This window comes from Anser anser (assembly GCF_964211835.1).
Source record: "Anser anser genome assembly, chromosome: 14".
NCBI lineage: Eukaryota > Metazoa > Chordata > Aves > Anseriformes > Anatidae > Anser > Anser anser.
Genome location: NC_139735.1, coordinates 802,409 through 825,689, shown reverse-complemented (window position 1 = coordinate 825,689; position 23,281 = coordinate 802,409). Strand labels below are relative to the sequence as shown.

The 23,281-nt window shown below is 42.7% G+C and overlaps 1 long non-coding RNA gene across 1 annotated transcript in view; it reads right to left on the bottom strand.

Annotated features, from left to right (window-relative positions):
* Positions 1-182: 182 nt before the first annotated feature.
* The window catches only part of LOC310881357, a 96,803-nt gene continuing 73,704 nt past the window's right edge, over positions 183-23,281 (bottom strand). The window contains exons 12-14 of the long non-coding RNA XR_014572315.1: positions 10,738-22,617; positions 10,606-10,648; positions 183-8,471 (exon numbers count right to left, since the gene is read on the bottom strand). This is a non-coding gene — a long non-coding RNA (uncharacterized lncRNA). The remainder of the gene's footprint in view (positions 8,472-10,605; positions 10,649-10,737; positions 22,618-23,281) is intronic.

The window sequence follows — 23,281 nt, the reverse complement described above, 5'->3', positions numbered from 1 at the left end:
ATACAGATACATCACATTTAATTAACTTCTATTGGAGTTATTAATTAGCCCTGGAGCAGATCACCTGCCAGACACCTTTGTCCTGGCTGAGGGACCAGAGCCCTGTTGTATTTGGGCTGGATGGATACAAAAATATCTCTGCTCTGAGGAACTTACAGCAGAGCCAGCAAAGAAACCTCCACATGACCTGTTTCTCCCTCAAGAGGCTGATTTACTATAATGGAAGCATTTACAAGAACATAGGTGTTTCAACTACATTTTCAACTGGATAATATTTCTCATCTGTTTGAAGAAAGCACCGACTAAGCCCAGAGAGGCTCTGGGAAGGATGGCGTGGCGTTGCCTGCGCTGCGTCCTGCTGTGCCCCGAGCACAGGCACCACCGCCAAGGGGAGCGCCCTCCCCACCAGCCGTAAACCTGGGGCCGTGTCTGCTCCTTCACCTCTCCCGCGTATTTGAAAAGTTGGGTCTTGCACTGCTGAGTAGGGAAAACATTAAAGCTAAAACTCTTCTGCAGGTGTCTAAGCAGTTTCCCATCTATCCAAGTTACCATCTGAACAGACAAATGCGCACTCGGATTTCCACAACCTTGCTTTTCAAAGCATCTCTTTTCGTGTAACTTAGCAGCTTCTGGATGTTGCATGCCCAGCTGTGTTTTCCACTGAATCAGTCTTAGAAACAGGCTGATCGTCACCATAGCTGGCTAGCAAATAGGCTGAAAAATCCACTTTCCATAAGGCAAGACAGACCAAAGCCAATGTTTTAGTAAAAGAAACGATTGATATTTAGGTATTTGGCATATTCATTAAGTTACTTGAAAGGTCGCCCTTTTAAACATTTGCAAACAAAATGCAGTAAGAAATTTTAGCTACACTCTATATAGCATACCAATGAGAAGAAATTTAAACAATAGTAGTCTTCCATTTAAAAAGAACAAACAGAAAGATTTGTGCTTCTCTTATCTCTAATCCTTACTTCTCCCTCCAGAGCTCTGGCACAATTAGTTATTTCATATTAATCACAGTTTTTGCTGTTCACTTTTTTTTCTACGGCAGCTTTCCACAGTCCTGTGTCTGTGTCAGAGGAAATAAAATACAAGTAGCACTAGCTCCTATAGCTTAGCAAGGACAGCACATTGACTGCTGAGGAAGATCAAGAGTTACTTTTCATTTTTCCAGCCTGCACATAGGGAGATCTATTTCTGTAATTGCAGGTGTAAATCTGCCCAGAAGGCTGATCTCTATTTGGCCAAAATAGCTGGAGTCAGTGCAAATCTCCAGCTATTTTTCAACTGTGGATTTTTTGATGCTATAGCTTAGGGGGATGTTTTTCTTATTTTTACATTTGATGGCTTATCAAATGCTAAAGAAATGTGAGATGTATGTAATTGTTTTGTATGCACGATGGGAGAGGCTACAATGAAGTTATATAAAATTGTGAATGGCAGATTAAGGGTGAATAGGGAAAAACTAATCTTTCACATAGAACAAGGAACACAAAATTAAATTATCTAGCAGCAGTTTTAAAACAAACAAAAAGAAGTACACATAATTACATTTTGGAAATCATTGCCATGGAATGCGTTGAAAAGCACAAAGTGTGAATGCGCTCAGGAAACAAGGGGCAAACTCCTGCCGAAAAGGCTGTCAATGGGTGCTAAATGCAACAGTGCAGGTGGAAGCTGTGGAAGCTGGGTAAGAGCTGTCACCTTCTCGTTCTCTCCTTTTGATGTTCCCTAATGACCACGTCAGGACTCAGAAACGGACCTTTGTCCGGACCCTATCCAGCCCTTCTAACACACCACAATCAACAGCCCCATGGCTCTACACCGTTCCAGGTCGCGCAGTCTGAAGTTACAGACGAGTTCCTGGAGCCATTTATAATCTCGTCTAACGTGCACTTTGGTCTCTGCTGCCTGATTAGAAGGAACAGAGATCACTTTAAAGGCAAAAGGCAGGTCCAAGCAAACCAGACCGCAGTGCACAAGCTCACGAGCAGATCGCGCTTGTGCTGTCCCTGGTGTAGGTAAAACCGCACGGCAGTGCGCTGTGCCTACAGCGCGGCCACGATGATCGGTCACCCAATGCACCCCCGTGCTGCAGGCAGGTATACGGTGTACTTACACGGCTTCACGTTGCCTTAATCCACTGTCAGCAGGAGTCTGCGTGCAACTTGCTTATATTACCGCTCCACTGTGTATTTACGAACACACACCCTACCAAGAGGGTCACCTTTCACTGTCACAGCAAACCATGTCTTTCCCTGGATATCTGCTCATGCTTTTAAATTTTCCCTTAACATTTATTAACAATAAACAACCTCCTTTTGAGTTTAACTCCTCAGCATTAATATGATTCAATTTTACCTCATTTCAGTTGGAGCTCAAGTACTTTGGCAAATAGAAAAGTTTCAGATCATAAAGGTTTTGATAGCCAGAGCACGTTTTTTTATTCCTGAGAAGTGATAGACCAACAGTGAATGTCAAAGGCAATAAAAGCTGTCCAGTCTCACAGGCTTTAACTTAGACATGTAACCGTATGGACAAGAGTGCATGTTAGCTCACCGCAGCCTTACCCTCTTCAGTCTTGACGTAAAGACGTTCACTTTCAGTCCACATTACCAGCAATGGACAGGCACATCTTGAAATTTTTCATCAGAGAGCAAACTGGTGTCTGCAGAAGGCCAGACCTGGGAAATCCTTAGCTACAGCTTTCATTTCATTGTCATGTCTTGTAAATCAGTTGCACAGTCTCCATTAATGAGATAGAGGCAAGCACACTTCAAGAAAAAGTTAATTTGGCAGTCAGCAGTTAGCTGTGAAATCCTCATGGCACCCTGCGTTGGTCAAGGTGCTGCACAACAGTCCAAGAGAATGCCCTGAAGTTATTTTCCAGATAGAATCTAGCACCTCGTGGGGCTCTTTAGCACTCTCTTGCTTACACGATGTTTGTGACCCATGTCTCTGCCTCCAAACCAGCCTCCCTGCTGCTCCTGCCCAGCCACAGCCCTGCTCAGTGCTTGGGAGATAACAGGAAAAACGTGTCTGGGCAGCAGCATGTTCCCCACAGTTTGCTGCTCAGCCGTTTCACGGCAGGCCAGATAAGACTTGGGATAGAGGTTGAAGGTATCATCCAGTGTCCTCCCCAGCTCTGCTAAGCCATTTCTCTGTCAGAAGGTGATGACACATCTTCTACACTTCTGAAAGGCACATGGAGATGGGCAGATAAGCAGTGCTACTCCATAAAAACGTCTTAATTATTATTCTTCTCCTGTCCTGAAAATGTCACACAAATGTCACTTTTCAATATAATAGTTACTTCCATCTAGGATTGGATCACCTCTGTTCTTCAAGGTGAATATAATAATGTTGCATCTCCTCGGTGCTGAGATTGTACCACTGGCACTCAAAGTAAAAAGATGAGTAAAGAAATCAGGGTTGAGTCCTTTGTCTCTCCTAGATCATGTTTTTTGTTTCATACATTTTACTTCTCTTGAGATGAAGTGATAGGCATCTCCCTCGAACGAGCTAGACTGTCCTACATCCCCATTTAGGTCTTTCAGAAAGGCTGCTTGGTAAAGGCATCCCGTTCTCACTGGACACTGAATGTTATGCCACTTGAACTCTTATTGATTGTGGTATTTAGAGAATGCTGTACTCTGTCGTCTTCCAATTGATGGTTAATATATGAGATGAGACAATGTTCCCTGTCAAAGCATACTTGGTTATATTGACCTTGTCAGTAGTATTTAAAGCAGAACAACAGATCCGATTTCATTGAGGAGACTCTAAAAGGCATCGCTGTACTCCCCAAAAGCCATAATCTGTCCAGTACTGAACTTTTCCACTAGATTAGTTAAATGCAGTGATCAAAAGCCAATTTTAAACTCAGAAGTATGTTTGAGGCAAGTATTACATCAGTATTATTAAGACAAGTTTTTTCAAATGAGGACAACAAATAAAGACAACTGACCTGCAAAGATACATCACCCTTTGAAGACCTACACTTGTCCCTGAGACGTACCTGACCGAGGGCTTTCTGCTGCTCCAATGCCTGCTAATCCGAACAACCTGCAATGTGACCTGAGCCCCAGGATGCCTGAAGGGGTTTTTAAATGCCTAATTCCTGTTTACTTTCTCCAGTCCTATAAATACACGGGGGACTTGGTCACCTAACGCTTCTGTGGCTATAGGTCTGGACTGACTGAAATTACTGGAGACGCCGGGCTCTCCACGCCCAGGAGCAGGAAGCGGTTTCTCTGGTGATTAGAGATGATGCTCTACCTACTTTTACTTGTGTCCTGCTTGTACGACCAGTCAGCCGAGGAAGCCACATTGCACCCCATATTAAGTTTTTAAGAAAGAAAAATACTATTGTACTTTTATTATTATTATTATTCAGTTGCTGTAAATATGTCCGCCTATAAATACATATTCAAAAATATATACTCAGATAATGTATTGCAAATACCTACAACCAACTCCCTATGAATTTATACCAATGACAGTATTTTTTCCCCCATATCTTCACCTAAATATGTAATTTTAACGCTTACAGGTTGGATTTTTGAATAAGAATCATCTCCTTCCGGCAGATGCTTGCTTTCGTGGTGAACTCGAGTGAAAAGCTGGTCTGTAAGAAAGTCATTTGGCTGAACAATTCTTTATCACATTTGAGGTTCAATGATGCGTTTTTATTAAGTAAAATAAAAATACAGCAAGTATTTTACAATGTGCCATCAATAACTAATGCCTGTTTGAGGGGGCAACAGGATGAAGATATCTGCTGTAATCTTTTTTCAACAAGATTAATCTTAACTCCACCATTTTTGAGCATTAGACACTGGAGCTTACAATATTGACTGTGTTTTTATCTTACAATGTTTAAGACCACATCTCAGAAAGTGGGTACTTTATGTTTAACTTAAATTCTTCTTTTCTCCAGTAATTCTTAGAAATTGTACTTTGGTTCTTTCCAACAATAAGTTGTCACGAGGATTAAATAAGTCATCTTGATAAGAAGTCTTCATACTTGCTCTGAGCTTCGTGTACATGCCTATAGCTACCTCAGTACGAAGCAGAGATGAAGTGCTACAAGTTGGGGCACACAAACCAACTATGGCTGTAAGTTCTCATTACGATTCTAGTTCAAAGGCTCCTTTCAAATTTATCTTATCGTGCCATGAAACAGCACCAAAATGGCAACACTGAGATTGCAGCTTTGTTTTAAGAAATAAGAGCAACCCGCCCCAACAAAGAAGAGGTACTTTGATGTATTTCTCCTCCCACCTGCAGTTCTCTCTTCATCCTTTTCACTCTCTGAAGTGTTAAACAGAGTTTTTTCTGTGGCTAAACGTCTTAACTTTTGTTCACCCTGCTCCTCTTGATTTCTAAGAGTTTAGGGTGCAGCTTGAATAAGAAGCAGTCTTCATCAGATATTGAAGAGCCATGTGAAGTAAATACAGTAAAGTACACTTGGTCTTTTTATGCTCTTTAATTATCCAGAGCTGGATGTTAAATTTTGCTCTTCTCCCCAGTGACTACCACAGCTCACTCAGCACTTTGCACGTACGCGGGTCAGGTGCATCGCCTCCCGGTGTGCTGGGAATTAACGGCAGGGTGGTGCCTGCCCACGCTGCCCACACCCGGGGGACGAGCATAAAATCATGTAGCTATGCATCTCTCTAACACAGCCCTGCTTCACAGAATTAAAAAGCGTAACTATGAACGATATATGATGCAGAGTAAATTTCCACTTTGGCATCATGTGCCTAAGGATACGATTCCTGGTAACTCTCGCGTGTACGATGTCTGCCTGATTAAAGAGATTAGGAGTGTGTACAAGGGAGCATTACCCGTTCAGCCAGTTTAAAACATATTTTATCGCTTTGGGGGATAATCAGACCATAACAGGGCTGTCGTGTTTCTTCCACCTCCCAGCAGCGTTGATGGCAGACCCCTTGTCGAGAAGCACGCTGCTCTGGGCAGCTGCGACCCACGGGTGACAGCGCCGCATTTCCTGAGAGCTGGTCCCAGCACTTCTAATACCATCAGGCAAGCAGGTACCAGAGGATATCAAACCTAACAAATTTAATAGGTTTGTGCCTTGAAGAATGCAGCAAATATATCACCACCCTTACCACTTCAGCAGTTTGAGCTCCTGAATAAACCACGAGCTACGTATGGTACAGGAAGCACACCTTCTGTCAGGTGCAGAGTTGCGACCACCCCCTGTATGCCAACGCCCAGCTTTGAAGTATTTCAAAAGTTTCCAAAGGAGATGAAAACAGATCACTAACATGAGTTAAAAATATATATATATTAAAAAAGCCTTGTTTTTTAACACCACGTGTAAAAAAGAAAAACACTAAATAATCTGTTAGATGATCTCCAAGGGAGTGTTTATGGAAGTATAATCTGAACATAAGCTACATTTTTATATGAAGAAACCTGAGTGTGTGAGACCACAGAGTGAAAAACAATATGTAATCACCAGCTTAGAAGTGGGTATTTACCAGTATAAATGCTGAGAAGATTCTGATTACAAGAGGGTATTTTTCTACTGATTTGAGGTCTCGAATACTTTTTTTAAATACCTTTAGTAGAGCCTGGACAAATTCAGACAAATGAGTACCAGAAGGCATAAGGACGTTTGCCGGGTATCCAACCAAAGTTAGTTAAAGGAATCCACACGGATTTATTTTCCACGTGGAAATACCTGAATGCCCGACAGTTCAGTCTACACCAAGGAGGCAGCAGTAACTTACTAAGTTCCTGCTACTATCTTTGTTGTATTTCTTGTTAGCCCTATGCAAAAAGGTCTCCACGTTATGAAAGCTTATTCACTCACTGGGAAATGAGGCGACAGAAAAGCAGTGCTGCGTGGCCTTGAAGTACCCACGCTCCGGCTGCCGACCTCCTTTACCTGACCTGCCGCTCCCAGGCTTGCCTCCGCTCTTAGAGCTCATCCTGCACCAACTGACTGGACTCAGTGAACGATTGTTTGCACTCTGCTTATTTAAGTTCTGTAAGAACTGTAAGCAATGCTAATCAAATAATTGCTGTGAAGAGTTAGAAATGTGCCTTGTATTAATATGCGCTGATTCTTCAAGTTTCTTACCAATAAATACCTGCAACAAACTGATCAGTTTAATACCAAAAGCAGCAAACATTTTACAGTTCAACAAGTTTAACCTTTCCTAATTCAATATCCTCATAATTACCTTTATTAAATAACTGTGCTTAATTTCTGTAACCGCAATAAAATAAAATGAAAAAAATAAGGTAAGGAATATCCGAGCACAGAGTCCCATGGCATAGGAGCTACCCTGGGACATACAGACCAGATTTCCACCCCATTCATGCTGCATTGCCCGAGCGACAGACTCCTTGAGGAAACCACAAACCACCCCTGCTCAGCGAAGCTGGCTTAAAATTTTCAGTAGAAACATTCTTTTATACCATAACCGACTTTTTCAATAGCTTCAAAGATGTTTTGTTTGTGGCTGAAATATCACAAGAAAAAAAAAATCAAACAACTGCAGTTTTCCCTGTTTTGATCTTTCTTGACCATAACATCTTCAAAAAGGTCAAGTACTTACCAGTTTGGGGCAAATTAACCTGGTATGCTTCATACAGTTGGCAAAGAGAGGCAGTATCACAGAAGAGTAACTCACGACTGAGAGCAACATGTTTCTGCAAATACCACACATGTGACCCTCTATAGTTTTACATATATACCATAACAAGTTCTTCTCCTGGGAAATGTTCCCATGTTTATTTTACTCCTCCTAGTAACAAATTTAAATGTCTTTTTTTTTTCCCCTGTATCTTATGTCTTTGCTTTTCTGTGTTTTGTGGAGCATCTTGTCACTGTGCTGTGCTATCGCTGCAGCACTAATCTGTAAGTATAATCCCTCCTGCTTCACATGGGGTGCCAGCCTCAAAAACCAACAGATCGCTCAGAAAGGAACAGACATCAGAACAAGCGCTTGGGAAAAACTGAATTCCCACATGGCAGAGTAAGAAATCTTCTGTTTTGGAAAGGAAAAACCTATGTGCTGCCAAGCCCGTGTTCTTGGCGTCAGACAGTCCCCTCTTCCTCAGTGGCAATTTTAGCTGTGAAACGCAGACCTGGAATCCCAGAGCGGGACGACGCAGAGAGAAGCTGGGCTTGGAGGAAGCTGATGAGAAACACGAACCACCCACATTTTGTTGTCACTGCTCCCTACCTGCATTCACATTACCTCTCCTGAAGAAGAAAGCTGACTTTCCTGTAAATCTCCCAGACAGCCTCCAGGCTCCGCTCGAGATGGGACAACCACCACCACCACAGCTCGTCCCCTTAGCAGCTGTCCCCGGGATTGTCTCGGACCCTTTCCTGGTGGCCCAGACCCCTGCCTGGCCATGTCTCCAGTGCTGGGGTGGTGGGGCTCATTCTGAAGCAATTTATTTCCATAGATTTAGTGTCAGCTCTGAAAAAATAGAGTTTAAATTACTGGAGGGTCTCTAAAGCATAAACCTGATAAGTCACATCCAAGACCTATTTAAATAAACCTTTCTACTTAAGCAAGAGACTGGACGGAAACATTCTCCTCCAGGCACCTTAGTACCTAGGAGAATGACACGTGTGCTTCCTCGAAACAGCATGATGGGGAGCTGGAGATGTGCAGCTGGGCTGTGACAACGCCATACTACACAGATCTAAACTCCCCTCTGGCTCTGTGTGTCACCTCTTTGGAGGAGGCACCAGCTACCAGCTCCTGCAAAGGGATGCAGGACCTAGGATCAGGCTTCACTGGCAGCCAGCCAGTTGGCTGAGAAGAAAAAAAATATCTCATTAACTGAAAAAAAACCTCCCAAACTGTCATGTTTCAGGGTCACAAGTGCTTTCAATCACAATCACTTTCTGTCTCAGCAGGAAGAATGGTTTTCATTCAGAAAGGGACCCGTTCATCAGAGAGAACAACAGAGATAAATCAATAAATGTCTGGGTCTTTATTAACTCTGGGATCAAGCCCTTTGGCACTACCTGTGAAGCCACCAGCTACAGATCGCAGTGAACGAAAGCATCCTCCACATTAGTTAAACTGACTTTTAGCACTCATTTCTGCTTAACTCTGGAACACAAGAAAATTCAAATGCCAAACGTGGGCTGGATTTCCACCATCCAGCCCCCAGTGTCACACAACTCCTCCTCCTATTCAGGATGGGTAGCGGGAGAAACAAAAAGAAGTGATGTACAGGAACATGATTTAGTAACCTCACAAATTATGTTATTTGTTATATATTGAACAGCATTTTAGGGTAGTTTTTCTAAGGAAATCATCAAAAGCTCATACTTTCAGTCCAAAATGATCACAAAAAGTTTCTGAATTCCAAAGGACATATGAGGAATGGGAAAACTAAAACCCACAGCTTTTGAACTAGTTCTACTTTTCACTTTCTTGAAGTGTGATAAGAAACAGCTCCTTGTTTCTGGTTCAGAGAAAAAATGATTTTTAACTTTGGCAGCTTTCAGTGTGGCTGAGCTGCACAACACATGACACCACACTGTGTAGTTACCATATGAAAATGATGAATGAATATGAAGTGGAAGGAGCGGCAAAAGTAATTTTCCCATGACCTTGAAATGGAAAGGAAGGTAAACTGGGAAGGTGTGCGTGGCACCAAGCTCAGGCGCAGCCACAAACCTCGCTTCAGGTCTGTCTGCAGACCAAAAAAATCGCATGATATATCTTTTATTAAGTGATAGATAGCTGTGCTCTAGACCTACAAAACACTCTTGTGTGTATAAGATTCATTTTTCTCAAGCTGAAATCCCCAAAACTTGTGTTGTTTTGCTCTCAGAAATGAAATTTCTGCTGGTAGCAGTTATAGAAAGCAGAGAACATGCTTACCGTTAATGTAAGCAAACAGTATATATGGAAGTACAAAGCAGCAAATATTAAGAATAACTTATTGGTACCCCAAAAGACCATGGAAATTTTTAAACATACTTCTGGGGAGAAGGGGTGGTGGTCTCTCAACAGAAGTAATGCACTGGTTTAATAAATGAAATCTAATTTTGCAACAATCTCGATCCAGAGAGGCACGCGGACCTTGACTACTTACACAGTGCACTTCCATCCTTTTAACCTGCAAAATTGGATTCAAAATAAAGTTGCAAATTCCCAGCCATGCTCTCATGGAGATACAGTATGTGCTACCACCTTCACAGTTGTTTTGCACCTCTGGACTTTCCAGACCATAGAAAACTAGAAGGAAGCTGAAAAGAAAGCCTCCTTCAGCAGAGGTGTGGGAACAGGGGTGATCAGAGGGAGAAGCCCTTTACAAGCTGCTAAAAGATTTGTTTATAAAATCAGGAGGGCATTCTGGTTATAAAACTGGGAGGCATTCACAGAAGGTGATGTGCCTAATCACGCTGCCATCTTTGTGCAGAAGAAAGCTACCGCACCACAGATTGCACTTCTCCATGGCAATGGCTTCTGCAAGGTAGCAATCAAAAGATGGAGAAAAGTGCTGCATCACTCTGCCTTTTACAATCCCTCCATTATTTATTTACATCAAGACTAATTTCTCTGCTAGAAACAAAGTGATGAACTGTACCAGGGCAGAACTTCCCTGTTGCTTGAAATTGCTTCTCAGTCACCTGAAAAGAGAAATTCAAGTGAGAATGGCTTGTATTGCTCAATCCATCTTCAGATGAGAAACCCACCACCTAATCAGTATTTATCTTACCTAGGCAAATGGCAACATCTATCTGTTTTTTTCCTGATACCGCAACAAAGGGATGACTGGGCTCAGAGCCATTCATTGTAGGGACGTTGCCTGTATTTAAGTAAAACAAGAAGACAAAGAAACAAGAAGAGAAAAAGTCAGCAGCAGGGCAGCACTGAGCTTACAACACACAAAGCTAAACTCACTCTCCTGATAGCCTTGATCAACCTTGTAAATTTGACCATTAAGAATACTATATTTGTTAAAAAAAAAAAAAAATTTGGGACTCTAGCTATTCAGAACACAATCTTTCCTGTTGTGAAATAACATGGGGATTTTCTTATTTATTTATAACATAACACTTACCACAAGCAGCTATTTTCTGAGGAGGAATCAAAACCAACCTCTTTCTTTTTAGATTTAGGGCAGACTCTAAATAGCCAAGGTGACTGAAGCCTTCATTACAGACAACGGTGCAGAGAGGATTGAATTTCCCAGTGGGAAGTGGGCAGACAGAAACTGAGCTCTGCAGCCCTCGGCTAGGCTGCGGTGCGCTGCAACGCCAGCACGGAGCACAGCGGCACCGACCGAAGCCCGGCAGCGCGTCTGCCTGGCAGCAGCAGCAGGAGCTCCCTCCCTCCTCACCGGCCCCGTTCACCCGATTCCCGCAGCACCTCACTTCACGGCCACCGGCATCACGTGCACCCTTCAAAGCCTCAAGCCAAAGCCTCCGGGAAGGTGAGGCACTGAACGAGCTCCCGATGCCCACCCGGCAGCCAGCTCCGGTCTCCAGCGAAGGCTGCCCAGTGCCCAGGAGATGCCACGGGAGCCCTGCGAGCCGGGAAGGCGGCGGTGCTTTCCAGAGAGCACAACACCTACCAAGAGGTTGTGTCGGCTCAGACACACCTTGAGCGACCTGCCAAAGCCAGGATCACACTGACCTTGTTTTAGGGCGGAAGAGACACCCAAGTAAGCATCAAGGTGCAAGCAACCACCAACCAACCGTTTGGTTAGTAAAAATCACCCTCCCTAAATTTACCAGCTTTTTCTCCTAGAGAAGTCCCCAGAACCATTCTAAAGTGAAGTACGGTGATAAGTGCACCACAGAGGAGGAATCAAGGTTATAAATCAATTTGCTACATGAATTATCTTTGTTTCATTCACATTCGAGAGCAACGGAAAACTTACTGGGATTCATGAGCAAGTTACAGATTTGACGTACTGCGAACAGCTTTGCCATTATAGCTGTGGTTGATTTTAATAGATGAAATTGTGTGAAAATTCTCCGTATTGTCTCAGAAATTAGGAAGAGCAGCGTTCAGGGCAGGGGAACAGCAGCAGCAGCACACAGCATCTTCACAGTAACATCATTCCTGGGCAGAAAAGTATCAAAATTCCCAAAAGACAGAATGTGAAAGTCAGCCCAAAAATATGAGGTAATATTTGAATGGGAGTGAAGGAAGAGCCTATCCAGTGCCTTTAAAACAGAACAGTTCATACAATTAAATAAAGAGCTCAAAGCAGCACTGCAGAGCTCTCAGCACTTTGGAGATGCAGTTAAGTACTGATCACTTCCCTTTGTAGCTGCTCCTCTCAGAGTTGGTGGAAAGCATGACTTTCATTCCCAGCTATTTCTCTTTTTCAGAGCTCATAAGCATGCTCTTTTATTAAAAGTTAAAAGCAGCGCATAAATTAGGTGCTTTTTCTTAAGAGAACAAGGCTGCTTTTAAAACGCTGGCATATGTTAAATTAGAAGGAAGTTAACTTCAGAAATCTTAGAGCAGTATGAAACAGTTGCCAGTAAGACAGAATGATTTATTCATGCTCTGCAACAAGCTTGCGCAACGGGGGAAGTTGTTCCTCTCCATTCTCTCCGTGCTGCGCAATCTGCCTTGACACTCAACCAGCCGAAAGTCCATTAAGAGGTGCTTCATTATTTATACTGTAAATTGATTTAAGATTAAATTAATTATACATGCCCGGCCAAAAACTATCGCAGCATCCCATAAGCACCTCTTCTGGGCAGTGTTCCTGGGCTGCTGCACCCAGAGACGAGCAGAGCCGCCGAGCGCTGAGCCCCAGCCCGGGGAGGACCCCGGCCGAGCCGCCGCGGCCCCGAGGAGCCGGCAGGGGAGCGGCACCGTGGGGCTGGGGGCTGCTGTCACGGGGCAGGAAGGCAGCGGGTGCAGCCCGGTCCCGCTGGGCGATAAAACCGGGCCGCAGGAGAGGGGCTGCAGCGCTGCAGGGGTGAGCAGAAGCGCAGCAGACGCAGGGACGCAAAATGGACAGTGCTTCAGCTAAGAGAGGACCTCCTGAGAATGAAAAAAAAAAAAACAGACATATTTGTAAATAAGCACTTTTTGAAACACTGGATATCTTCACTGTAATGGCTTTTGGTGGTGGTGGTGGGCGTTGTTGTTGTTTGTTTTCTTTTGAATATAGAGAAGTAATTGCATTCAAAACTTTGTTCAATACTTGGCAGGATTTTGGACCATTAGCCACAAAACGTCATGTAACATCTGCAATTTTTGCTTTTATATTCAACATGTTTTTCCAAGTGGTTGTAGTTTGTTTGCCTTTTTTTTTTTTTTTTTTTACAGTGAAACCATTATTTGCCCCCAGCTGAGATTAATAATGGTATTTTATCACATCCCATGTACTCATCAGCCTAGGGGAATACTCCCTGAGTTGTTGTTTTTTCACTTTTCTCTCATAAAATGCTTCATCAGTTCTCATAATGTAAAAAGTATATCAGAAGCCAGAATAGCAGTTAACACGTTATCACACTTTTCATTCCTCAGGATGAAATCTAAGTATTGATTCCAGTTATTTTTGTAACAAAAGATTTTTCTTGAACTCCCACTCAAGTCCAACGAAGGACCCCCAAAGGACTTAGCTGGCCCAGGACTTAGCGAACAATTTCCTGCTAAATTCTTAATAGGACTAATTAACTCTTTAATGTCAAGACTTTTTCAATGGCAAATTAGATTTTTCAAGTGAATACCATTTTTCCACAGCAAGAGCTTCTGCAGAAAAACGCTTTCTTTATTGTAGGCTAGCAGCCCGAGCCGGGGACTGCCCGGCCTGGCCGCGCTGCTTGCGGCCGCTGCCTTCCCCCGCAGCTCACGCTCCCGGCCTGGCCGCAAGGAACCCCGAAGCTGAGGGGTCCTGTCTGAACTGGAGGCTGAATGAGTAGCTCAGGCTGTAGAGGAGAAATTTTACTATATGGTCTTTTTGCACACTACGCAAATTTTCTGTATCTGTGTCTCTTTGTGGGTCAGCACAAAGCTACGGCTGTAGTTAACTGCCGCAGACTGGATCACACGTGTAGCAACAAGCCAAGCACTGAGGTGAGCTTCATTTTCTTGCAGGTAGGTTAAATTGAACTCGATGAGGGCACATTAAGCAAGTACCTGTGTGAGTAGCAGGGAGTTTTCAGATCAAGCCATGCATTTATAAGGCAGATGTTCATTAGATGCTACGCTTCTGCAAGGGGAACGCATGCAGTCCATCTGCGTGCATACCTTTCCCTTTCTTGCACGGAAATATATTCACCATTTGCAGTGAAATCTTCCACACTGATAAGGCTAGGTTTGTTAGGGCCTTGCAAAACTGGTAATCCCAAAATAGCTGAAAAGAGCCAAACAGAAAGAGTGAGGTAGTAACTGAGAGCCGGCCACACGGCCTCACCAGTGGCATGCTGTGCGTGGGCTTTAGGAAAGCCACCAGCAAGCTGAAAAATGAGTTTGTTAAGATCTGTGTACAGTAAACGGTCCATATGATGTATGATTTATAAGATGTTACAGCAGTCTTGAAAAGCCTTTTAATTTCAGAGAACCTGCTGAAGCAGGGAAAGCTGTGCTATTTAAGGAATACAATGGGCCTATAGGCAGAAAAGCTCTCAGATAACGGTAAAGTGGCTGTCTGGCACATCTGCATTTTGTAACTGCAAGTATAAGCAGCTAAAAGGAATAGAGTGGTGCAGGCCAGTAAACAACACAAGGGATAATTTATATCCTGTATGGTAAAGGATAAGATGCACAAGAAAAAACGACCTAGGAAGAAAGTAAAATAAAAATATAGCAGAGAAGCATAAGAGGATCTGTGTAAAGCAACGACAGAGTTAACAGGCTCTGTACGAGCACTTGCACTGCACTAGCTCCACGATTTTGGAAGAGGTTTCTGAAAAGTAATGAATGCTCGGGAAAGCTGAATGTCCTACACATACCCTGGATCTATTTATATGTGAATTATAATTTCTTTAGTGATTATTTCTGACAACCTGGTTGTTGAACAAGTTACCGGCCACATTTCCATATAAATACGTTGCAGGAGTAATATTTTGCACAGTTGTGAGTGACCCTTAACTCTATACGGTGTTCTGCCCGCGTGTGTTTGCATGCTTTATATTTCCAGTCTTGGTTAGGGTAAGTGTTGTATATAAGCCACTACATCCTTTCGGAGTTTCCTTGTGGTTACAAAAGCAGATTTCTTCAGCTTTACTTCCTGCAGATCATTAATCAAGAACTTCAATTTCAATAGACACTCCAGTAAAATAAATGGACAAATAAATTCCTTCTATCAATGGAAAGTAATTCATAACCACTTTTTGTTTGTATTCATAGTAATAGTAGAAGATGAAATTTGGCTTTCCCCAAGTTGTTGTTTGCTTGTTTTTCTAACATTATGAGTCAGGTATATCAATTTTCACATTGGAAATACAATACAGAATAACAGAAACAAACAAAAAAAATCTGTTTTCAGAGTTTGGGGGGGGGTGGATTTTAGTGACTATAAAAAATCTCCATCTTTGAAAGGATAAAATCACATTTCATGTTATTCATCAACTTGGAGTATCTTTAAGGGACCAGCTTAATTTTTTCCATATTTTTCATACTCCATCAAAAAATTCCAAAATATTCAGCCTCTGTTGTGCCACTAATCTAAACCTCAGCAGTTTAATTAATTTTCCTCTGTATTTGTTTTCAGCTCTTTCAGTTGCCTACCATGCCTACTAAATATTTAAATTTTCTAGAGCCAGGAATATCACTTACAGAATTTCTGTAGCACTCTAAACATTAGATCCATAATCTACACAGTCATGCAATGTAAATAGCTTATTTCTGAATATTTCTGTTATAAATTACAATGAAAAGAGTTTTTCAATACTGGAAAGACAACTGAGCTGATTAAACACAAACTTCTGGAGAAGGACAAACACTACTTCTATCTTAAGGGATGCATTTAGAAATTACAACTCCCTTTGGCAGCTGCAAAGATACCGAAATCTATTATTCATCAATCAAGTTGTCATCACCTAGAAGATTAGACAGTGGCCCAAGAGACATAGCCAATATAAGTTTATAAATTTCTCAAGAATAAATAAATAACAAAAAGTCTAACTTACGGAGGATTTGGGCAGAGAAGAGGAGGGAAAGCACAGGAGGGGGTAAGTGACCTCATCACTGAAGAAATATGAGATATGGCATATCTCAGTGAGCAAGATTTTATATGCAATTCCATAAAACAATTTCATAAATAAAGCTAAAAAAGCATAGTCTAAATAAAACTAACATAAAGTAGCTACAAATATATTGAAAATCACCAATCAAAGAGTTGTTATTAGTGTCCCCTGTGAAGCTGAGAGGACAGATGAAGTGGAGGCTCCTGAACAGGCTCAGATGCTGGAGTAGAGAAGATACCAATATAATTTGTGGATGACAGCAAGCTGGGAGGGGTTGCAAGCACTTTGGAGGACAGGATCAGAATTCAAAACACTCTTGATGATTGTGGAAGTACCGTGAAATCAGTAAGATGAAAGGTAGTAAAGGCAGTTACAAAGAGTTAAGCTTAGAAAGGAAGGATCAAATGCACAGAAAATGGAGAGCATCCGGAAAAGCAGCAGGGCTGCAGGAAAGCTCTTTTGACACCTGAATACGAAACAGCAGCCAGCTAACAGAGTCTTACCTGCACACGGGCTGCCCACTGAATAAAGACTAGGAGAGGGCTTTCAGACATCATCTGCTTCGTTAGGTCTGGAAATAAATCCCCAGCCGACTGTCATCCAGAAGTACCTTTGTGACCTGGAATTTTGCATCATCCCTGGCACTGACTGTGCCCAAAAGCGTCTCCCCCATCTTCAGAACTATTTGCCATTTACAAGAGAGGGGGGAACTGTGCGGAAATGGCAACTTGAGGTCACTTAACCCAAACCACTGTTTGTGAACTGGAGGTTCTCTTCCTCACGCACCCTCCCATCTTTCACCCGGGTGGTCTCTTGGGTGAGCCCACAGTGGCTATCAATGTCTACCTGTATTTGAGGAACACCAGGTGCCCTCACGCAGCAGTGGGACAAAAGAAAAACAGGAAAAAGACCATAACAGGTGTATTTTTAGCTAATATGTAACAAAAGCATTTCAGTTTATTCACTCTGAGTGTCCCATTATCAAAATACCTATAGTCATCTCTCAGCCCTTAATATGGTTGAAATTATCTTACCTATCCTCTCCATTATTCTTGGTGACAAGTGAACAGTATAAATGCCTCACAGCTCGAGGATAAATATACTTCCCTTACAGATTAGGTTAGATGATATAGTGCAAACAAACATATCCATGAACAGAAAATAGACATGCTAATCTATAAAGATTTAGATGAAGGAAGAAGCCATCAATCTGGCAGGAGTTATCAGTTTGTTTTTCTTCCTGTGTTACTACAGAGATTTCTTTTTAAGCTATCTACTCTGACTACGCAGGAGATTATGCATGAATTTCAGCTGGCACACAGTTTTTCCTAAAAAAAAATGGGTATTTACCAAAAATGCATCCATTTCTCAGGTGTGGGAGAATGCCCTGAAAAAGAGACAATCTCTTCTTTGAAACTTCTCTCTTCCTGATTAGGAATGCTCTGACAATGTGTTTCACAATAAGAACAAAGGGAGAAGAGACAAAAATAGCGTTCCAACCCTGCTACCAAAATAAATAAAAGTGTGGCTTGAGAAAAGCTGTGCCATATGTATTTACACACACTTGGGTCTGGATTTTCTTGTTGTTCATATGCTTCAGTGCATTCTCTCTTTATTCTAGAAGACGTTTTTTGTTTCCCCAGCCCACTCCACACCTTGTAGTTGAGCTGGTACCAGCACCAGGTATTGCTCTTTGCAGGATGTGCTATCTAGTGTACACAGGGCAAAATGAGATCCCATTGAGAAAGAGGGAAACCCAAAGAGCTTCTCAGCTCTTCCCTGTCTCACCTCAGCTCTGGGGCCGCCAACCACCGAGGAGTCTCAGCCCAGGTCACTGTCCCGGACCCCGGGGTCTGGCACCCCTCACACACATGGGACCCCAGGGGCACTGGGAAATGGCTTCCCCACCGCCTTACTGAACGCTGGATTGAGTTCACGATGGACAAATCAGAGGAAAACAGTACTTGTCTTAAATTGTCTTAAAAGATATAAAAAACTATTATCTGGGCAACCCCTACCACCTTCAAGACTAATCGAAATTTTAAACCCCTAACATTTCACCAGGCTGAAAATCAGGGAAAATTATTATGCTTGTGCAAAGACAGTCAACATGGGTGGTGGTACTGCTGGCTATTTCAGTACTCAGCCTGAAGGACCCCAAAACATGCATTAAATCTCACTGTCCCCTGGGCACAGCATGGCAGCAGCTGAATGCTGATCACGGCTTGGGAAAAGGTGCTAAAGGCAAGTTTTGACTAGCATGGAACTGCAGGGAAGTTTAAGGAGAGGAGATCCAATTTCCAAACTAGAATTTGGCAAGACAATGGACTTCCATGGCTTCCAAAAAGTGGAGTCATACTCCAGTCCACAGAAAATACAACAGGTTATTACAGCTGGTCCACACTTTGAATAACCCAAGTGTTGTATCAGCAACTCTCCAGCAGATAAATATTTTTGCTCCTCACTCATATTAACTCTCTAAATTCATGCAGCTCTGCAGGACCACACTGGAGTCATCCACCACTAACCAATGAACTAAGCAAATTCAAAACAAAAGGTCTTCACCACTGACGATGACTTATCTGGAAAGAAGCCAGTGTTAAACTCAGCTTGAGTTCACCATTTGGGTAACAGAAAAACACAGGAAACATTAACTGGGAATCTCACGTAGCCATTGGTTGAAGAAAAAAAGATTCATTCTATTTATTGCATTATGCAGCTTTAAAACTGCCTTTCCCGGATATGTTAAGTAAGTGATAATTCACATCATGTTTTCTTTAATGAATGAGATAGAAATGCCTTCAATTTCCACATAAATTAGAAGCATTTATATTCTAAACAACTGAGTAGTTATTTGCTAAATTATAATGATGCAGCTCCAGTCCAACTGATGTCAATAGGATTACTCATGTGAGTGATTACTTGTCAATGTGATTAAGGGGTCACTCTCTAATGGCAAATGAGACACCGTTTGCAGAGCATTGCTATAAAAGTCTCTGCTTTAAAAATTATGGCCAGTTTTTCACCAATGTTTTCCACATTCATGTAGGGAAATCTCCCACCACAGGACATCCCCCTTGCAGCACCAGAGAGCCCTTCAAAGCACACTCCCCAGGTCTCTCTCAGAGGCAGCTTGTGGATCCAGCCCCAAGCACCTCTGTGCCAAGATTCATTACATGCCCCTTTGGGAAAGGAAGTAGTCTATGGGCCATAGTGTGTACAAAAACAACCACACCTCTATTCAAGTGGGAGTTAACAGGCTTTCTTAACTGGCTAAACATTTACATGGTTACTTGTTTTGTACCTGCACACCTCACCACACACTAGACATACACAACAATAAATGCTGTCATAATGACTACATCTGTCCACAGACATGATCTCCTTCTTCATCCTTCTCAGAAATGCTGTGGCTCTGCACAGAAAACCTCAGCAATAGGTTAGGAGAGAGAGATAATATATTATGTGAAACTTCTGACTGCAGGATTAATTACATAGATCTTATTTTGGCCAGGATGTGTGTAGTTCATAGGAAATCAGATTGCATGGCCACATTTTATGTCTCCTCTACAGATGGAGCCTGTGACATTCCAGGCACCCTGGTGCCATCCAGGGGTATTTTTTCGGCATTGACTCACAGGAGAAAGTGCCATCTCCAGTCAAAAACAATTCCTCCCAGCATCATGAAATTCCTATGAAATCTCTCATCCAAGTACTGGCCAACCTCCAACCAGCTTAGCGTGCAAGATCAAAGACTGAAGTGCAATAGCCCTAGGCAACAGAAAGTACAAAAATGTATACACATCAATTCAGCGAATACTAATTCTACCAAAACAAAAAAGTTACAGAAATAGGAAAATAACACCTGCATCTCTATAAGTATTCTAATATAACCCCTAAATTGTATGGTTATGACAGAATAGACATGGGTGTTGATTTATAGGACGTGCCTTGTCATTCTTCACCTCCCTAAGTGTATGGATGGATATTTTTAACACGGAGTACTACCATGCCTGTGCTTTCCACAATTAGATGTATGGTTTTACCTCCCAGAAATTTCAGTATCCTTTCCTTTGTGATATCCTCATGAAGAGCTTCTGGAGACTTTACTGAAGAACACAAGCGGGCGGCCAAGAAACTCAGCATGTGATCCAGACCTCCTGGCAATGATTTATATGTAGAATATTAAGTTTCTATTAAAAAGAAAAAAAGGCTAGTGCATTCAGATACTGATAAGTTCCTTTAGCCCTCTAGGTCGTATATCTGCTCTTGCTTAGACCGGGCAATGACACTCCCTCTAATTCTCATGCTTCTAAAGGCTTTATACAAGTTAGTGGATGCAAAAGAGCCGATTTAAACATTTTACATATTCTTTACACAATAGTAATCATAATGTTGAGCAATAAATACAAGAATCTCTTTTGAGAGAATGCCTCAATATTCTCCATGAAAAAAATAGCAGGGATAACACGGAGGGATAAGAGGAAGGCTTTGGAACAAAGATGCTTTCTATTGCAGAAGAGATGGCCATAGTTTCAAATACTAACAAGTTTTTTAGAGCTAATGACTAAAGCCTCAAGTCTAAGCCACTCATACAAACCAATACACAGGCAAGGCTTACAAGGACAACCCTCATAAAATTGGCAGAGTCATTTCTTCCTTCATAAACCACACCAAGAAATACATTCCTAGATAAGCTATTTCTCTGTCTCTGTGACAACCGAGATGGTACCGTGGGTCGGAGCAGAAGAGCTTTGCAGCAGAACCCTCCCACGCAGTGCCCGCAGCAGCCCACAAAGCCCCGTGGTGACGCGGGGCTGCCTGGGAAGAAGTCCAATACGGACACTGGGGGAAATGGTGGGTTTGTGCAACTCCTCCAGCATGAAACCCTTGCTTATAAGCAGAGCTGTAACAAGCAACACTAATTCCTCTACGCCATTTAAAGAACTAAAATTGTTCATTTTCTCCACTGAAAATGAGTTGACAACTGGGATCTATGTCTTTTCGTTACCCCACTCCACAGAAAACTTGGCCAAGAGCAACATGCATTGGACTACCACCTAGGAAACACACCAGGAAGCACAGCCCCTGGCTTGCAGACACAAAAAGGGCTGTTCACCTGGAGAAGACCAGGATGTGGTGCTTTGACTGGACAGTATTGACATTAGCAGAACACATTAAACTGACAGCTTAGTACAAGACATCAAGCTGCCTCACTTAGTTCTTTCACCTTCTTTAAAAACAAACAAACTAACTAACAAAACCACCACCAACAAACCAAACCAACAAACAAAAAGCACCTTTTAACATTAAGAAATATAATAAGAGGCAGAAATCTTCTGGACAAATCTTCACACATTTAAGTATACATTTGACAAAGTAGTAATCAAATTAGATCTGCCAATTTCCTCTGCATTTCTCTGCTGGTCTTTGGGGGACCAGCAATAAGCAGATGTCATGAAAGACAAGCACTCCTAGTACTAATGAACAACTTACATCCAGGACATAAAGGCAGATACTGCAAAGATACAGAAAAAGTTACTTGTGGAAGTTAGATAGCTGTTGCCCACGCAGAAAGTAAAGGAGGCATAGATAAAACAACAAATACAAGAACTTATTATTCAAGCACAAGCAGGTCAGTCACACTTAGCAAAAGCTGTGTCGTATAGTCCTCTCAGGCTAAGGAAGCCACCTCAAGAAGAAAACTATAAAGGAGCAGTCCTCTGTAAGAAGAAGAAAAAAAAAAAAAAAAAACAATAATTGTTATACTACGTATTTCAGCAAAGTAAAAGGCGTTTTGCTGTCACCTTGGACTTTAGAAATTATTTTCTACATTGGACACTTAGAGATAGTCCCAGTCAGCTCCAGGATTCAATTTACAAATGTTATTAGGATGTTTGTGTATCATTAAGGACCACTTGACTGTAGATCTACCCTAACAGAGAATAAGCTGAGTGGAGCAGTAAGCAACCTGTTGAAAGGTTTATAGCCAGATGAATAAGCAAGGAAAATAGTGAAGTGACGATCAATTTCCCCACACTTTTAAAGAGCTGTGAATAGCATCCTGTTAGCAAGCAAGCGGACTCGTTCCTCCAGCAGGTCCCTTTCATCCCGTGATTCAGCAGTCACCTCGATTATGCCCACAGTGGGGCTGGCTTTGATGGTCTCCAGCTCCCACCCATTGCAGGAGATGGATGTGTTTCACTGCTTTCAACTCCTGACCTGTGCTCAACTTCTGACGATGAGGCTCTCGCTGCAGACTTTGCATCCCCGTGTAAAGCAGCTCCCACTTTTTGCCAAAGCAGTGCTCTCGGCTCACGAGTGCAGGAAGTGTGTTTGAAGTCTACCGCGGCCTTTTTGTCAATATCACTCTCATCACCGCCAAGTCAAGTTAATAAGCTCAGTTCATCAGCCTTGTCCCTCTGACTACTTCTTTCCTGAAGGGAAATATAATGCATTTAACATGTCAGATGTTTAACAGGCTCTTTCATGTGCAACCTCAGCTCATCACTAATAAAATACATTTTACTGTTTTGTTCCCTGTGTGCTCCATGCTGTATTGAATTCAAGTTATAACATCTCATCATACTTCTTTCTTTAGCAGGAAATAGCCATGTGCAGCCTCCTTAAAGCCTTCCAGAGCTCCAGCTGCCCTGTGCCAGATGCTGTTACACAAGGACAGCAAGGAAGAGCAGTACCAAACGCACCAGGAGATGCTGCACAGACCTGTGTGACCAACCTCTATTCTAAGCAGCTCTCCAAATCCTTCCTCATGAGGAACCTTTCCGACTACCCACAGGCCTCCTTCCTGCTCTGCTTGTGGCGTGGGGCCTGGCTGCCTGGTGCTGGAGCGCTGTGTGGAGCCCACGGCCCGCGCAGGCCGGCAGCCAGCACCGCGGCGCCATCTGCGAGAAGAGCCCGCGCACACTCCGGAGCTCCGGCCTCCCTGCGGCGCTGCTCCAGCCCAGCAAGCTCTCCTCCCTCTTCCCCCCAAAGCAGCTCTAACAGCACAGATGTGGCATTGCACTTTTCCTCCCACTGACCTGTTTTAAGCAAAAATGAAAAGTGTCAGGATTGACCAACTTAGGTGTTAAAAATCCT